At 31.6% G+C, this 15,000-nt stretch overlaps 1 long non-coding RNA gene across 1 annotated transcript; it reads right to left on the bottom strand.

Moving 5' to 3' along the window:
- Nucleotides 1-2,969: 2,969 nt before the first annotated feature.
- On the bottom strand, nucleotides 2,970-3,599 carry LOC11436952 (uncharacterized). Its single transcript, XR_003013005.2, has 2 exons — nucleotides 3,463-3,599; nucleotides 2,970-3,359 (listed from the first exon to the last, which is right to left on the bottom strand). It is a non-coding gene; the product is annotated as an uncharacterized lncRNA (long non-coding RNA).
- Nucleotides 3,600-15,000: the final 11,401 nt, after the last annotated feature.

Raw genomic sequence — 15,000 nt, 5'->3', positions numbered from 1 at the left:
CTCAACAATTATCAGTTATGAGATTAGGGGTTTCTTAAAGTGGTTAGTTTGATGGGATTCAGATGTCAAGTTGTTCCTCTGATCATCCTGAGATCATATGCGTGCTACGTGATACAAAGTCGTCATGTTGCTCCATATATATTTTTATCACATAATAAACATGCAAAATTAACATAAGCAAAAAGAGGAATGCTTCATTAAAAGATCGAGAAAACTTACTATTGTTTTATCATAGTGTACCAAATCAACTCTAAAGTAACTTAAACGCTAGTTGATCCATATGTCGACTACCTCATAATAATGATGTATATAAAATATCTATGGAGTTTTGGAATTAAATTTAGATAAGTCAGTAGTTTAAGATTTTATCTCCGGTTCAAATGTTTCCATATTTCCATCTATTCACATGGAAACATATGAAGTGAATAATCATTTTGAAGAAATTGACACCAGTAGAGTGAAGAATATTAATCACGCATAATATAAACCATACACAACATATAAACATCAATCATTAGCATCACACATATAATTGAAGCTTGAAAATTCATATTCAAATGGACCATAAGGATCAAAATGAAGTGAAAAAAATTAAAAGACGAAATTGTTTTTTGAAATTAAGTTAATGAACTACAAGAGTAATTTTTCCTTCTATTTAAGATTGTAGTTTTTTTTTTTCGTTTTTTTTATCTTTTAATGTATTGTAACCAAAAATAAAAGTTTAATAGCCGAAAAGCATAAGTTATGCCACCAGCATATTAAAATACATATCGTTTATTGAGATAAGAAACATCAGTATACTTGCAAAAATAAGTTAACCTCTGATTATTTTACAAAAGGAAATAATTCAATACTCAATAAAATCATGCATGCTATATATTATGTTTAAGTCTGAAATCTCTTGCTAATTGATTTCTACATTGAAGAAATCGAAAACAATTCAATACTGAATAAAATGATGCTATATATTTTATTTAAGTCTAAAATCTCTTGCTAATTGATTTTTACATGGAAGAATTTGAATTTGAAAACAACAATTAACGATTTGACGGTGTTTATTTTATATACAAATCTAAGGATAAACCTACATTGGCAAGCTTATTAGCGCTGTGATTCTCCCCGAACCAGGGAGGGGATCGGAATATTAGTATGAGTTTCTTCAAATTATTTTTGGATATAATCATATCTGAGTCCTTCAATTATGTCTCCGAACTCGTTCTTCTTTCACATTTATGATACATCCTCGAGTCCTCGTTGTAAGTAAGTCTCTAAAACCCTAAATTCAACTTCTCTCATCCTCGAGTCCTCTTACGGTATATAGGGATTGCCAAAAATATGGATTGTTGTCTCTTAAGTCAGCCATAAATATCTTCTACGTTCCCAACTCAGAATTATCTTGATCGAAATTTTTTATAGAGTAGTGCTATATATCTAGTGAAAAAGCTTCCCGAAATGGTCGCGAAACACAATTCAACCTATCAAAGTTGGATCTTTCCGAAAAACACGGGGGGTCATGCTTTTTTTTTTGGAAGCAGTCCATCAAATAAATGTGAAATCTAAAGGATGTTATGCTGGCAAGTCACATTCGCGAGCAGCTTCACGAATATTACTTCGATGTGTTTAGTATTATCCTTTTTTATAACATATCAAACAGTTTCTTGGAAAACTTTGGTGCTCAATCTATCAAACCAATTTTCTAAATTGAGCTAAGTCAATAAGGTGTTGGTTGACCAAGGTCTCTTTGAGTTTCTTACAAAACTTTGGTCTCTTGAGTTCGTTCCCACAGTATACTAAGTTTAAATCTAAGAGCTAGGACTAGTAGTCAATTGATAATGTAAATCAATTCATACATTCGTTAACATATGAAAAGCATTAGGATAATAATTGTATTGAATAGAGTTTATACAATCACATGATTAAAACCGCTCAAATTAAAATCATCTAAAAAACTTAATATAAAACTAGCTAATCTTATTCATGAGAATAAAACAATCAAGACAAAAGAAAATAATTATCAATTTATTTATCTTCAAGTGTTGTTGTTTTCCACGGTTGTAGCTTGTTTCCCTTCAATTCCACGATCTCCAAAACATGATGAACTTGGCCTTGTGATGCATGCTCCATGGTGTTCCAAACGTCACCCAAAATTGTGATAAAAATTTATCTCTCGATATGTTGTGTGGCATCCAAAGCTTGCAACGCCTTCCTTTCTCATATTAAGCCATGTGGTCATTGATCAATAGTATACAATCTAATAGGTGAAATCGGCATCGAAACGCGAGATTGGTTATTTGGACGCGTAACTAAACATGCTATTAGTTATAAATGATATTGCAATGGAAAATAAATACTTATCACTATTTCATATATTTTTTTTAGAAAGTGTATGATTGGATTTTGAAACTCATTGTCCGAAAATGATTAATAAAATATAGATTTAATTCAGGTTATCATTTCGTAAAACACTTTCGAAATAAAATTATTTTTACTCTAATTTTATATTAAAAACGATCATGAATCCATTTAGTGAAAGCCTTATGAGCTATTTTAAAACAATAAAAAAAGGTCCTCATAAGCTTAACTCAGTTAGTATGAACAATGCATTATATATGCAAGGTCCGGGGTTCAAACCCCGACCACAACCAAAAAAAAAAAAAAAAGGCACATTCACTATTTAAAAAATTGTGTGTTACATTGTCTATATATATCGTTTATGTATTTTTTTGTAGGGGATGTATTGTTTATGTATATATAATTAATTGTATTGAATTAATTTTGATAATATTAAATTATACTAAAATTTGTTGAATTTATTATTTATATAACTTAAGTATTTCATTTTATCCTATGAATTTATTATTTATGAAATGAAGACCGCAGATAATCTATATAATATTATTTAGTGTGCTATGTTTATTTTAATTACCATCGTTAAAGATGGCAAAACCCCTCAAATTATTAAAGGAAAATAAATACAAAACAAATTCAATTATTGAATGCCGAATCATTAGGTAAATCGTATGTCATGTGACATTTTATCTTCAGCGATATTTATTTGAATTATAACAAGTGTAAAGTTTAGTTTGGACTATCAAATACATTCTTCCAACTTACACCACTTCAATATAAGTCATTTATATATTTAAATTTATTCTAACGGACTGGATCTCATGATGACTACAGTGTAAGTTGCTACAAAGGGTTATTTTATTGGTGTAAGTTGGAGTAATGTATTTAGTGGTGAAAACTAAATCCACCTTTATAACAGGTACATGCGTTATTCCTACATTCCGGTTTTCGAGGAAGAACACACTTAATTTTTGTTACACAATGAGAGTCCTCACGACATTCCAAAATTGCTGTAATGATAAAAGAGAATATAACAATGTTACTAATTAAAGGGGATAAAAGGTTAGGTAAGAAGAAAAGAATAAAATTATAAAATAATGAAAAATGACTTACCAGCATCGTTCATTCCAATGAAAAATAGTGAAAGAAAGAGGATGGCAATATAAACAAACTTAGTTATGTTAGCCATATTTTTCCCTTTTGCATGAAACAAATAAAAAAGGATATGATGAATTTATAATGTATAAAGCACAAGGTTTCTTTATACAAATTAAATAGTTGTTATAAGACTTAGTAAAATGTCTTTTAACAACATTGAAGTGTTGTGTTTACCCTATTGAGATAATTTTTTATTATTTTATATGAAAAAATTCCATTTATATGAAATAATTTTTATTTTACCCTTCCGAGATAGAAAAAGGAAAATTACAAAAATAAAATAGAATTTGGGAACATGTAACACACTGTACCGAGAAAGAGTTTAAATATAGAATCTAATAAAAAATACAAGAAAAAATTTCAATTTGAAACATTCACAAATAGATAAGTTATCACATAATAAACATGTGAAATTAACGTAAGACGAAAGAGGAATGCTTCATTAAAAGATCGATAAAACTTACTATTCTTTTATCGTAGTTTTTTTTTCTTCAAAACATAGCAATTCTATGGGGTTATGCTAATCGACAACACAAAACATCTTGAAGACTTGTGAAGATCTTGGGAAGACCATGAATGAATATTCAAGAGGCCTCAAACGATATTACAAAGGGAGGAATTATGTTCCCATGTTCGAAGGCATCTTATATGAAAGCAAATACCCAAAAAGACAAAGAAATATGCGATTACACGCATAAAAGCACACTCGTGCACCCCAACATGCTTCCAAATGCCTTGAGCATCTGCCATGTGCTCTGGGTATTTCTCATTCTCCTAAAGCATGGATTTTTAGCCTATGCGCCCTGGGCATGGTGGGAGCCGGGCAGAACTGCTTTTTCCACCTTTTTAGTGGAAAATCACATTTTTTTACCTAAACTCAGTTGGAAACTTGCCTATAAATACCAAACCTCTCATTTAAAATGAAGTGGTTCAAGAGGATGACAAGCACTAGGAGCTTCAAGGGAGGAGTCTCTCTCCTCACTCTAAGTTTCTAGCGTATGCTTTATTTCTTTTGTAATTTGTCTTTAGTTACCATGAGTAAATAAACCTTTTTAGGGTTGGGTTCTAAGATGAATCTCTATTTTGTTTGTTGGATTATTTTAATATAAGTTTTTTTATTCATTTATTTTATGAATCCTATTTAATTTTACTGTAACGTAAGACTTTTCTTCTTCCGAGCGAACCAAACTTGAGATAACAGTACTTAGAAAGGCAACATACCTAATATTGGTGAATACCTACCTGAATCAAGAAGTAACTAATAACAGACCACATAATTAGGAAAACGTAAGAGCTCAAGATTTAAATCCACATAGTAACTTTATTCTTTTTAAATCAATCCTTTGTAAGGTAGACGAGATAGGGCTGCCCGTTTGTAGAACTACCAATAGCGAGAATATGTTGATGTCCTTCTAAGATTTAGCTGACGAGGGAACCTCTAGGATATAGTGAATTTAGGAACCCTAATGTCCTTCATTGATTGCAATACGTATGAGAGAGTAAGACCTACATGTACCTCTAGCGCGAAAGTGTATCTTAGATTGACGACCGTAAACACTAACTTGTGTAGAAACTCCAAAGTAAGGTTGCCACTCAATACGTGGAGGAGAATGAACCAGACCTCTGAGGTAAGGCCTCACACGCACAAACCCGTGTGACAGTAGGTGCAACTTGACACCTGATAGGCAGTAAAACTCTACGAACTCATCACTTAGATAGAAGACGTAAAATCTGAATAATGCTTGACCATTAATTAACAACAAAAAATGAATGAAGGAGATTCGAATAATCGTAACCGTCATTAACATCCTGCAATCAAAAAGAGGTTAACTCCTAAACTCTTGCTATGCTGCAAATAGACTAATTTGCAAAACCCCCTTTATCTTTTATTTTATTTTATTTTATTTTATTGTTTCCAAAAAAGTAACATGAATTGCCTAGTTGAAATGTCAATCCTTGTGGATACGATACTCTACTTACACTTTATTATTTGGTAAACGATTTGGTAGAATTGCCCAAATCCAACCATCAAATTTTTGACGCCGTTGACGGAGATTGTTGATGTTTTCGACAAAGGCAATTTAAATTACTTAATCGTATATGTTTTTTTTTATTACTTTTTTATTTTTTATTTTTTTTATTTTCATTATTGTTTTAAAACCAATTTTTAAATATATATATATATATATATATAATTCTGATTGATTCTGTCCTACTAATAACTTTGTTTAGTTTTGTTTCATGTGTGATACCAGGCCAAAACAAGTATTCTTCGGTAAGGGAAAGGACAAAACTAAACGAGACCTTCGAAACTTAGTACATACAACTTGCAAGAGAAAGGACGAATCAATCGGAGATCATCTCATTTTAGGACTATTCATCACTGGTGACAGGAAAGACTATTTATAATGGTCCAGTAATGGAAGAAAATTGAACCGAGCGAAACTAAACCGTTACAACAATTTGGTTAAAGCAAACTAAATTGTTAGTGGTTCTTTTTAAACCGAACCGAACAGGTATGGACTTTTGGCGTATTGGTTCTGTTTTTCCAATCAAACCAGAACTACTTTTACAAAAACTTGAACTATAACTTTTCAAATTGCCATTGTCAAATCATATTAAGTTTGTTAAAAAAAAAAAAAACTAAAACCGAACCGAAGATTAGAGCTGCTTGAAAAAAAAAACGAAGCGGAAATAATTGAAGTGTGATTGGCAATTCATGAATGAACTGATCAGTATTTGTTATGTTTAACCGATCGATTTTTGTTATGTTTAATAGTCCTAACGACATTCTTATATGTTATTGGGAAACGCTAATGCCCCCGGGCACTGGTTAAGGATATGAAAAAGGAAATTATATAGTAGTTAATGCATTGAAATTGTGTAATTAATTGATAATAAAGTCAGAAACAGTTTCCTTTTATGGTATGCTTAACCCGTGCCCCGGAGGTACCGGTTAGCAGGACCCTATGTTATTATGAGTAATAATATTTTCAGAACAAGTTATGAATAATTCAATAAGTTCTTAATTCAAATACATTCTCTAATTATCACATTTATTGTTAAGTGAGCAATTTTTGGTTGTGATTGCAATACTGACATAATAAAATGTAAAATAATCATTTGGATGAGGACTAACGCTGGATCAATAAGAACCATTGCGGATTCTGCATTTCCATTATCAGTATTCTTAAACATCTTAGAGATCCCAAAATCAACTATCTTATAGGTGGCTTGCATCCATGGTGTAGGTAGTAGTCCAATCCTTCAATTCAAATACATCATTCATCAAAACATCTTTAAACATTACAAAAGAATATAGTTGCAGAAAAATATTCATGCATGTTAGAATAGTAGCCATGGTTCAAAAGAAAACAGATACGAGATAATATTTTCCATCACTTGGAATGGCTTTAGAGATAATAATGACTCTAGAAAAGAATGTTGTATGTGTGTTTGTATAAAATTATGGCTATCTAGGAAATTTTGGTTATGCATATTTGTGGTTGAAGTAGACAATTTTTTTTTAAAAAAAATCCTAGATATTTCGGTTAATTCATAATCGATTTCAAAAGTAATTTTTTAGCATCCACAAATTCCAAACGCTAAGTAGCGTCAACACTTTAAATACCTTTTAGCATCAATTTTAGCATCCACATTTGTAGATGCTATTTTAGCGTCAGTTGGATTCTAGTGTATAACTTCAAGGCTTTTATTGTCGTCACTTTTTTGAATGCTATGCTGATGCTAAAAATTGTTAGCGTCCAATTTTTGCCTTGTTTTCTGCTGATACTAAAACCAATTTTTCTTGTAGTGTTAGCAGTATTTTTCTATTATTCAAGCTTACGATTACATATTATAAATTGTGTTTAAATACTATGTCCAAGTTTACAAGATTACCTTTTAAATGTTATCATTGCCTGTTTCTTTGTTTTATGATATACCAGTTACGATACATGAGAGCCAATTGAGGGCTTGAGGTAAACTTCATATTTCAAAATATTGATTATTGTTATCCTTAACTTTCGCATCACTAAAGTAGTCTGTTATTTAATGCTTATAGCTGAATCTATGCAAGATTCTTACTGTGATTATAATCGGATTGGTGCTAGTCACACCCCAAAAAAAACAAGTTACACCCCATAATGACTAAAATACCCTTTAATTAAAATAAAAATTTTGAATTAACTAAATTGAACATAAGTAAACTTAATTTACATTAACCTAAATTGAATATAAGTAAACTTAATTTACTTTAACATAAATTGAACGTAAATAAACTGAATTTACATTAACCTAGATTGAAACGTAAGTAAACTTAATTTACATTAATCTAAATTGAACATAAGTAAACTTAATTAACATTAACCTAGATTGAACATAAGTAAACTTAATTTACATTAACCTAAATTGAACATAAGTAAATTTAATTTACATTAACCTAGATTGAACGTAAGTAAACTGAATTTACAAACTTAATTTACATTAACCTAGATTGAACGTAAGTAAATTTAATTTACATTAACTTAAATTGAATATAAGTAAACTTAATTTACATTAACCTAGATTGAACATAAGTAAACTTAATTTACATTAACCTAAATTGAACGTAAGTAAACTTAATTTACATTAACCTAGATCGAACGTAAGTAAACTGAATTTACATTAACCTAAATTGAACATAAGTAAACTTAATTTACATTAACCTAAATTGAATATAAGTAAACTTAATTTACATTAACCTAAATTGAATATAAATAAACTTAATTTACATTAACCTAGATTGAACGTAAGTAAACTGAATTTACAAACTTAATTTACATTAACCTAGATTGAACATAAGTAAACTGAATTTACATTAACCTAGATTGAACGTAAGTAAACTGAATTTACACTAACCTCTTATATACATACGTAAACTAAATTTACATTAACCTAAATTGAACATAAATAAACCTAATTTACATTAACCTAGATTGAACGTAAGTAAACTGAATTTACACTAACCTAAATTGAACATACGTAAACTTGAATTTACATTAACATACATACGTAAACTACACTAACCCCTTTTATATACATACACGTAAACTTAATTTACACTAACCTCTCAATTAAAATCAAATTGAGAGGCATATCTCATACCAAAATAAACAATAAACAAATAGAAACTCATCGAAAATGAAATTCATGAAATTCACTAACCTTTATGAATATAGTACAGATCAATAACAAATATGTTGATTTAGATATTGGTTGCACATCTATGGTCATTTGTGGATGAAAGGGGGTAAGGGTTCAGAATGATCATAAAAGATGAGTTTTTAAAAATTTACATGAAGAGGGCAATTTTGGTATTATTGTAAAATTGTAAATAAATTTAGATGTAACTTATTTTTTTTTGGAGTGTGACTAACACCAGTCTTATAATCGTAACATCGACCGTAAAGATTCTTACTCAAGATTCTTAATGCTTATAGTAACAAAAGGATATAAAGAAAAGTTATTGCATGTTCCTGTGTCTTACAACTCTGCATTATTGTCTTTCACTCTACCCCTTCTTTAACCCCTCTTATACAATGAAATAAAGATTATTCTTGACAATTATATGAGGCAAACTATGTCTCTTTAACTTATTAATTTTATTCTAGAAAATTCTATGCAACCTCTTATAAAACAAAATAACCAAAAAGAGAAGGTAAGAAATGGTTCAGTGGTGGTGTGAATGCAGTTGTGCATTTATTAGTGTGAAGCTCAAATATGCAGCTTATTAAAATTGCGTTGAAATTGACATCAAAACGCGAGATTGGTAATTTCGACACGCATCCAAACATGCCATTAATTGTAAATGATATTGCAATGGAAAATAAATGCTTATACACTAATTCATATTGTTTTTTGTTTCACAAAGTGTATAATATCTGATTCAGGTCATCATTTCGTAAAACACTTTTGACATAAAAGTATTTTTCTCTGATTTTATGTTAAAAATGACCATGGATTACTTTAGTGAAAGCCTTATAAGCTGTATCAAAATAATAATAAAAATTCATATTCGCTATTTGAAAAAATTGTATGTTACATTGTTTATATATATCATCTATGTACTTTTTTTAGGGGATATGTCGTTTATGTATTGAATCAATTTTGATAGTATTAAATTATACTAAAATTTGTTGAATTTATTATTTATTTAATGTAAGTATTTCATTGTAACCAATAATTATCTTTTTTTTTTTTGGTGGCCGGGGTTCGAACCATGGACCTTGCATATATTATGCATTGTTCAAATCAGCTGAACTATGTTCACAAGGACGTATCCTATAATTATCTAAAGTAACGGTAAGTTTATTATTATGAAATAAAGACAAAGAAGTAAATCAAAATAATATTATTTAGCGCGCTATGTTTATTTTAATTACCATCATTAAAGAGGGTAAAATCTGTGAAATTATTAAAGAAAAACATATACAAAATGTTATACCCTAATTTTGGACCTAAAAATACTCGTTCAAATTTCATTTTTAACACTGATATTTGTCAATTCTCTGTTATTTTATTCTGAATCTTTACTCTCTTTTTAAATGTATTTTACTGCCTCTGTCTTTTCTGACATTACAAGTCATTTAAGAACCCTTTGAAACGTCGCATTACTTTTCTTGCATTTTATTTCAAAAAATCATACAAAAGGGTATTTTGGTCATTTCCTGCAGTGGAACCCATTTTAGTCCCTGTGTTTGCCTCTGAGTCTTTTCAATTTGTCTGTACAAATCATTGTTGAGCCTTTGTTTAAAAATCATTTCAAAAATTGCATCTGAGTCAGTTTGAGTCAGTTTAGTCCCTAGGGGCATTTTGGTCTTTTCCTGTCAAAATTTCGGCAGAGAGGTATTTTAAAATACCTCATGTCAGTAATTGGTTCGTTTTAGTCCTTTTGTTGATTTTATTTTTGGTTTCACTTTACGTTTTGTCCAATTTACCAATTTTAGTCCAATTTTATTTTTTATTGCATTTTAGTCCCTGAGACAGTTTCTAAAATTGCATTTTAGTCCAAAACATTTAAAAATTTGATTTCAGTCCATTTTTTTATTATTGCAGTTTAGTCCTTCAATTTTTCTTTTTTGCAGAAAGGGCCCTAAGTCAAAATTTCAGTCCAAGGCCGAGCCATTTTCATACAAGTCCAGGTGTCACCATTTCATTGGGTCTCAAGCACACTTGTCAGATTATAAATAGTGCACAGTGCCACACAGATCCATTAACCATACGCCACATCACAAACAGGAATCACAGTTTTCTCTCTCCATTCAGTTAGATCAAAACTCAGAAAATCACCAAGAACACCAAGAACAATCCCAAACCCTAACTCACAGATTCATCACAAATTCACCAGAATTCGACAAAAATCTCTCGGATTTCTCTACAGTTCTCAGCGATTCGTCCTTGAATCGTCATCATCGAACCGTTCCTTTCGCAATTCCAGTGCGAATCCATCGCTGTTAGCAACGGACTCAAGCACGATCACGAAAGGCTCGCACCAGAGAAGAAGAGGGAAAGAAAACGAAGAAGATTGAACCGGTGAAGAAGAAGAAGATATCAAATCAGTGAAGAACCGATTTATTTTCGGATTCAAATCCAAAAATCAACAAACAGAATCAAGTTCAAGTGTTTCCGAAGATCTTCGCTCAAAATCTCCAATTGAAACCGCAGGTAAACACGTAAAACTCCACTTTCTTTCTCAAAAAATATCAACAAACACGAATCAGTTATAGATCTGCAAAGTTCCAAAGCTTTCATTCAACAAAACACTAAAAAGAATCAAGAAAAATCTTTTTCAAAACCGTGAACAAAAGTGTAGATCTACAACGATTCAAACCTTGCATGAAAAAACCAGTACCGGATTCGTGTTTAGAACGAAAAAGGATTTCCAAAAGTGTAAAAAATTTTGAAAACGGAGAAAGTTGTTCAACTTCCGGCGGCGGCGCCGCCGCCCTTGGGGCGGCCGACCACCACGCCTGAGGAACAAGTTTCACCGGAGAAGATGAAGTTCATCTTCATTTTCCAGAATCCGGCGAGGGAGGAGAAGAGAGAAGTGAGAGCTTCTCTCACTAGGATGAGAGAAGAGAGAGAAAGACAAGAGAAGAATGAAAAAACCGGTGCTCATATGCTTATATAAGCCAGTGAACCGGACCGGTCCAAGACTGGTCCAATCCCCTTCGTTCCTGGCCGTTGGATCTAGGGTTTCCTTCCCTGGATCAATCCAACGCTCCTGGTGAATCCGGATCTTTTGGTTGGTTTGGGCTTTGCTTTTTTCGTTTTTTTGCTATTTTCCTGCTATCTGCACCCTGCTTTTTTGCTAATTGAACCTCTGCGTGCTCAATTTTTTCTCAAAAAATTCCTAAAAAAATTGTTATATGTTTCTTAATACATTTTAACACTTTTGTGATATTTTTCAGTGGTTTAAAAAAATGATAAAAATGTGTGTGTTATTTCTTCTTGATTAATTTTGTGTTTGATCTAAGTTTGTGTATTTTTGTGGTATATTTTCTCATAAAATGTTGGCATGTGATGTGGATGATTGGTGTGTAATTTCATGGTGAATATGTTGCTGATCACATGTATGTTTTGCTGATTGTGGATATGGATTTTCATTTCTTTCTTGTTTTGTAAGTAATGTGTGTTTTGATCAAGAAATAAAGTGCAAAATATCTTTGAAAATGTGTCATGATTCTTGGCTTGAATGTGTCCTATTTGTTCCCACATTATAGCTCAAAATCAAATCCCTTTAACATTGCTATAATGAGGGGATTATAGGTCATGTGCATTGTCTAAGTGTCATAACCAATTTTAGGTATATTTTGCCACTTTATTTCATTTCATTACTTTTTTTCTCTCTTGCTATTCTATTCAATTTTGTTTACCTTTCTACTATTTTTATGCCTTATGATACTAACCATTTCATCTCACATTTCATTCATCCCATAGTTTTGGCATCAATTTTCTATTCATTTCTACATCAATTGGGTTTGTAATAATTTTAGATAGATTAGTTCTTTTTTTAATTCCTTGCAAGACCATAGCATGTATTTAGGACTCAATGTAAAGGACTATGGACACTATAAGTGATGTACACCGACACAAGCAACGACACGCACACACGTTGCATGATTACCGTTTAGATGTATGCTTAGGAAACGCGATTTTTAGACAAATGTCAATTTTCAAAAAAATAATAAACCAATTCCATCACTCAAATTTTTCCAAACAAATCTTGGAGTCAAAACTCCATTGAATTTCTTCTTTTATTTTCTTAAACAAATCCAAATGAATCCTAATTTCTACTTAGACTTTTTTAATAACAATTGAACCAACCATTCACCATTTTTCTCTCTTATGCCTTTAAGGCCTCTTTCTCTTCTTCAAAACCATTTTCCAACAAAAACTAAAATCAACCAAACACACAAAAAAACATTTTTTGAAAGAGAACTACATGGAGTTTGATCCATTAAATGGGTATGTAGGCATGAGGTCAAAACCTCTCCAAGTCCACTAAAATAAAACCTCAAAACACTTTCTCCCCCCCATTCTTAACATAAGTAAATTTTCTTTTAAATAAGTAGGTGTTATACCCTGTTTTTGGACCTAAAAATACTGGGCCCAATTTCATTTCAAACTTTGTCAGTTATCAAATTTCAACTGCACAGTTCAATTTGTCTCTGCCTCGCAGTATTTTCAATCACAATTTCATCTATGTTTTTCTTGCATAAAACCTTTTGAAATGTCTTTACTTGTCTTATAAGTCATTCAAAAGTGTCTCTGAATCATTACATTGCTTTTTCTACAGTTTATTTCAAAATTTGCAAAAAAGGTCATACAGAAGGGTATTTTGGTCATTTCCTGCAGTGGGACCCATTTTCATCCTTGTGACTGTCTCTGAGTCTTTTTCAGATTGTTTGTTAACCTTTCTTCAGAAAATCTTGTTAAATTCATTTCAAACTTGCATCTGAGTCAGTGTTAAGTCAATTTGAGTCTGTTTAGGTCAATTTTAGCCCTAGGGGCATTTTGGTCATTTCACACAAAATTTTGGCATAGAGAGGTTACTTTGAAGTACCCCATTTAGGCCATTGGTTCGTTTTAGTCCGTTTGTTGATTTTATTTTAGGTTCACTTTACGTTTGGTCAAAATTACAAATTTTAATTCATTTTATTTTTACTTTGCATTTTAGTCCCTTAATTTTGTTAAAATTACATTTAAGTCCAAATTGTCCAATTTTTATATTTTTTTAGTTCTGTTTTTAATTTTGCAGTTTAGTCCCTATTTCTTTTAAAATTGCAAACAGGTCCTTCAAGTCAGAATTATAGGGCAGCGCCCCCTTTCTCATTCCAATGCCACATGTCAGTTTCCTATTGGTTCCAATGCACACATGTCAGCTATAAATACAGTGAGTCAGATTCAGAGCCAAGGATCACACGCCAACTCATAAACACAATCAGATTCTCTCTCTCCATTCAGTTGGATCAAAAACAGAAAATTTCTCAGAATTTCTCAAGAACACCAAGAACAAAAACCCTAACCGTTTTCCAGAAACTCAAAAATTCATCAGAATCAACAATTTTCGCATCAATCCTCAGAGATTCGTGTGAATCTTCATCACCGGATTGAAGAATTCTCCTACAATTCAAGGTGCGAGCTCACATTGAAGCAAGCTCAAGCACTGATCATAGGGATTTTTCACGCAGATCCAAGAAGCATTGAAGCAAGCTCAAACACGAAATCACAGAGAAAGAAGTAGAGAAAGAATCAGAGAAGATGAAGAAGCAGTACCGGTAAACCGATTTATTTTCGGTCCAAAAGCAAGCAAAATCATCAAAATCATCAAGAACAGAATCAAGATTTCCAAAGATTTCCTCCATTAAAGGTTTCAACCAAAACCTTAGGTAAAACTCATAATCTCTTTTTCAAAGGTGTTAATCATAGTTTGAACCGGTAAACAATCACGCAAGCAAAAGCATATCAAGAAATTTCCAGAATTCAAAGAAAGTCATAACCGTAAACACAAAACCTAGATCCATAAGGATCTAAGTTTTGAAAGCAAGAACAAGTACCAGAAAAGCATTAAAGCGACGAAACGATGTAGATCCTTAAGGATCTAAACGTTTTCTTTCAAAAGAAATCAAAAAATCAATTTCAAAACCGTACGGAAATTTTCAGATCTACGTCGTTTCAAGCTGTGTATGAGAAAATAATTGCTGGATTCGTGTTTAGGGTTAAAGGACGAATCAAAAGATGTAAAAATCATAAGTTTCTGAAAAATTTCACAGCGGAACCCTAGATCTTCACCGGAGAAGATGAAGTTTCCGGCGACCTATGAAGGTTCCGGCCGGTCCTTCATCCTCTCCGGCGTGCCATGCCAGAATCCGGTGAGTTGAGAGAAGAGAGAAGAGAGAGAAGCTCTGAGTGTAGAGAGAGAAAGGGGAGTGAAAAATGAATCAAACCGGT

The sequence above is a fragment of the Medicago truncatula genome, chromosome 6 (assembly GCF_003473485.1).
Source record: "Medicago truncatula cultivar Jemalong A17 chromosome 6, MtrunA17r5.0-ANR, whole genome shotgun sequence".
Classification (NCBI taxonomy): Eukaryota; Viridiplantae; Streptophyta; class Magnoliopsida; order Fabales; family Fabaceae; genus Medicago; species Medicago truncatula.
This window is presented reverse-complemented; position numbering and strand designations above follow the sequence as displayed.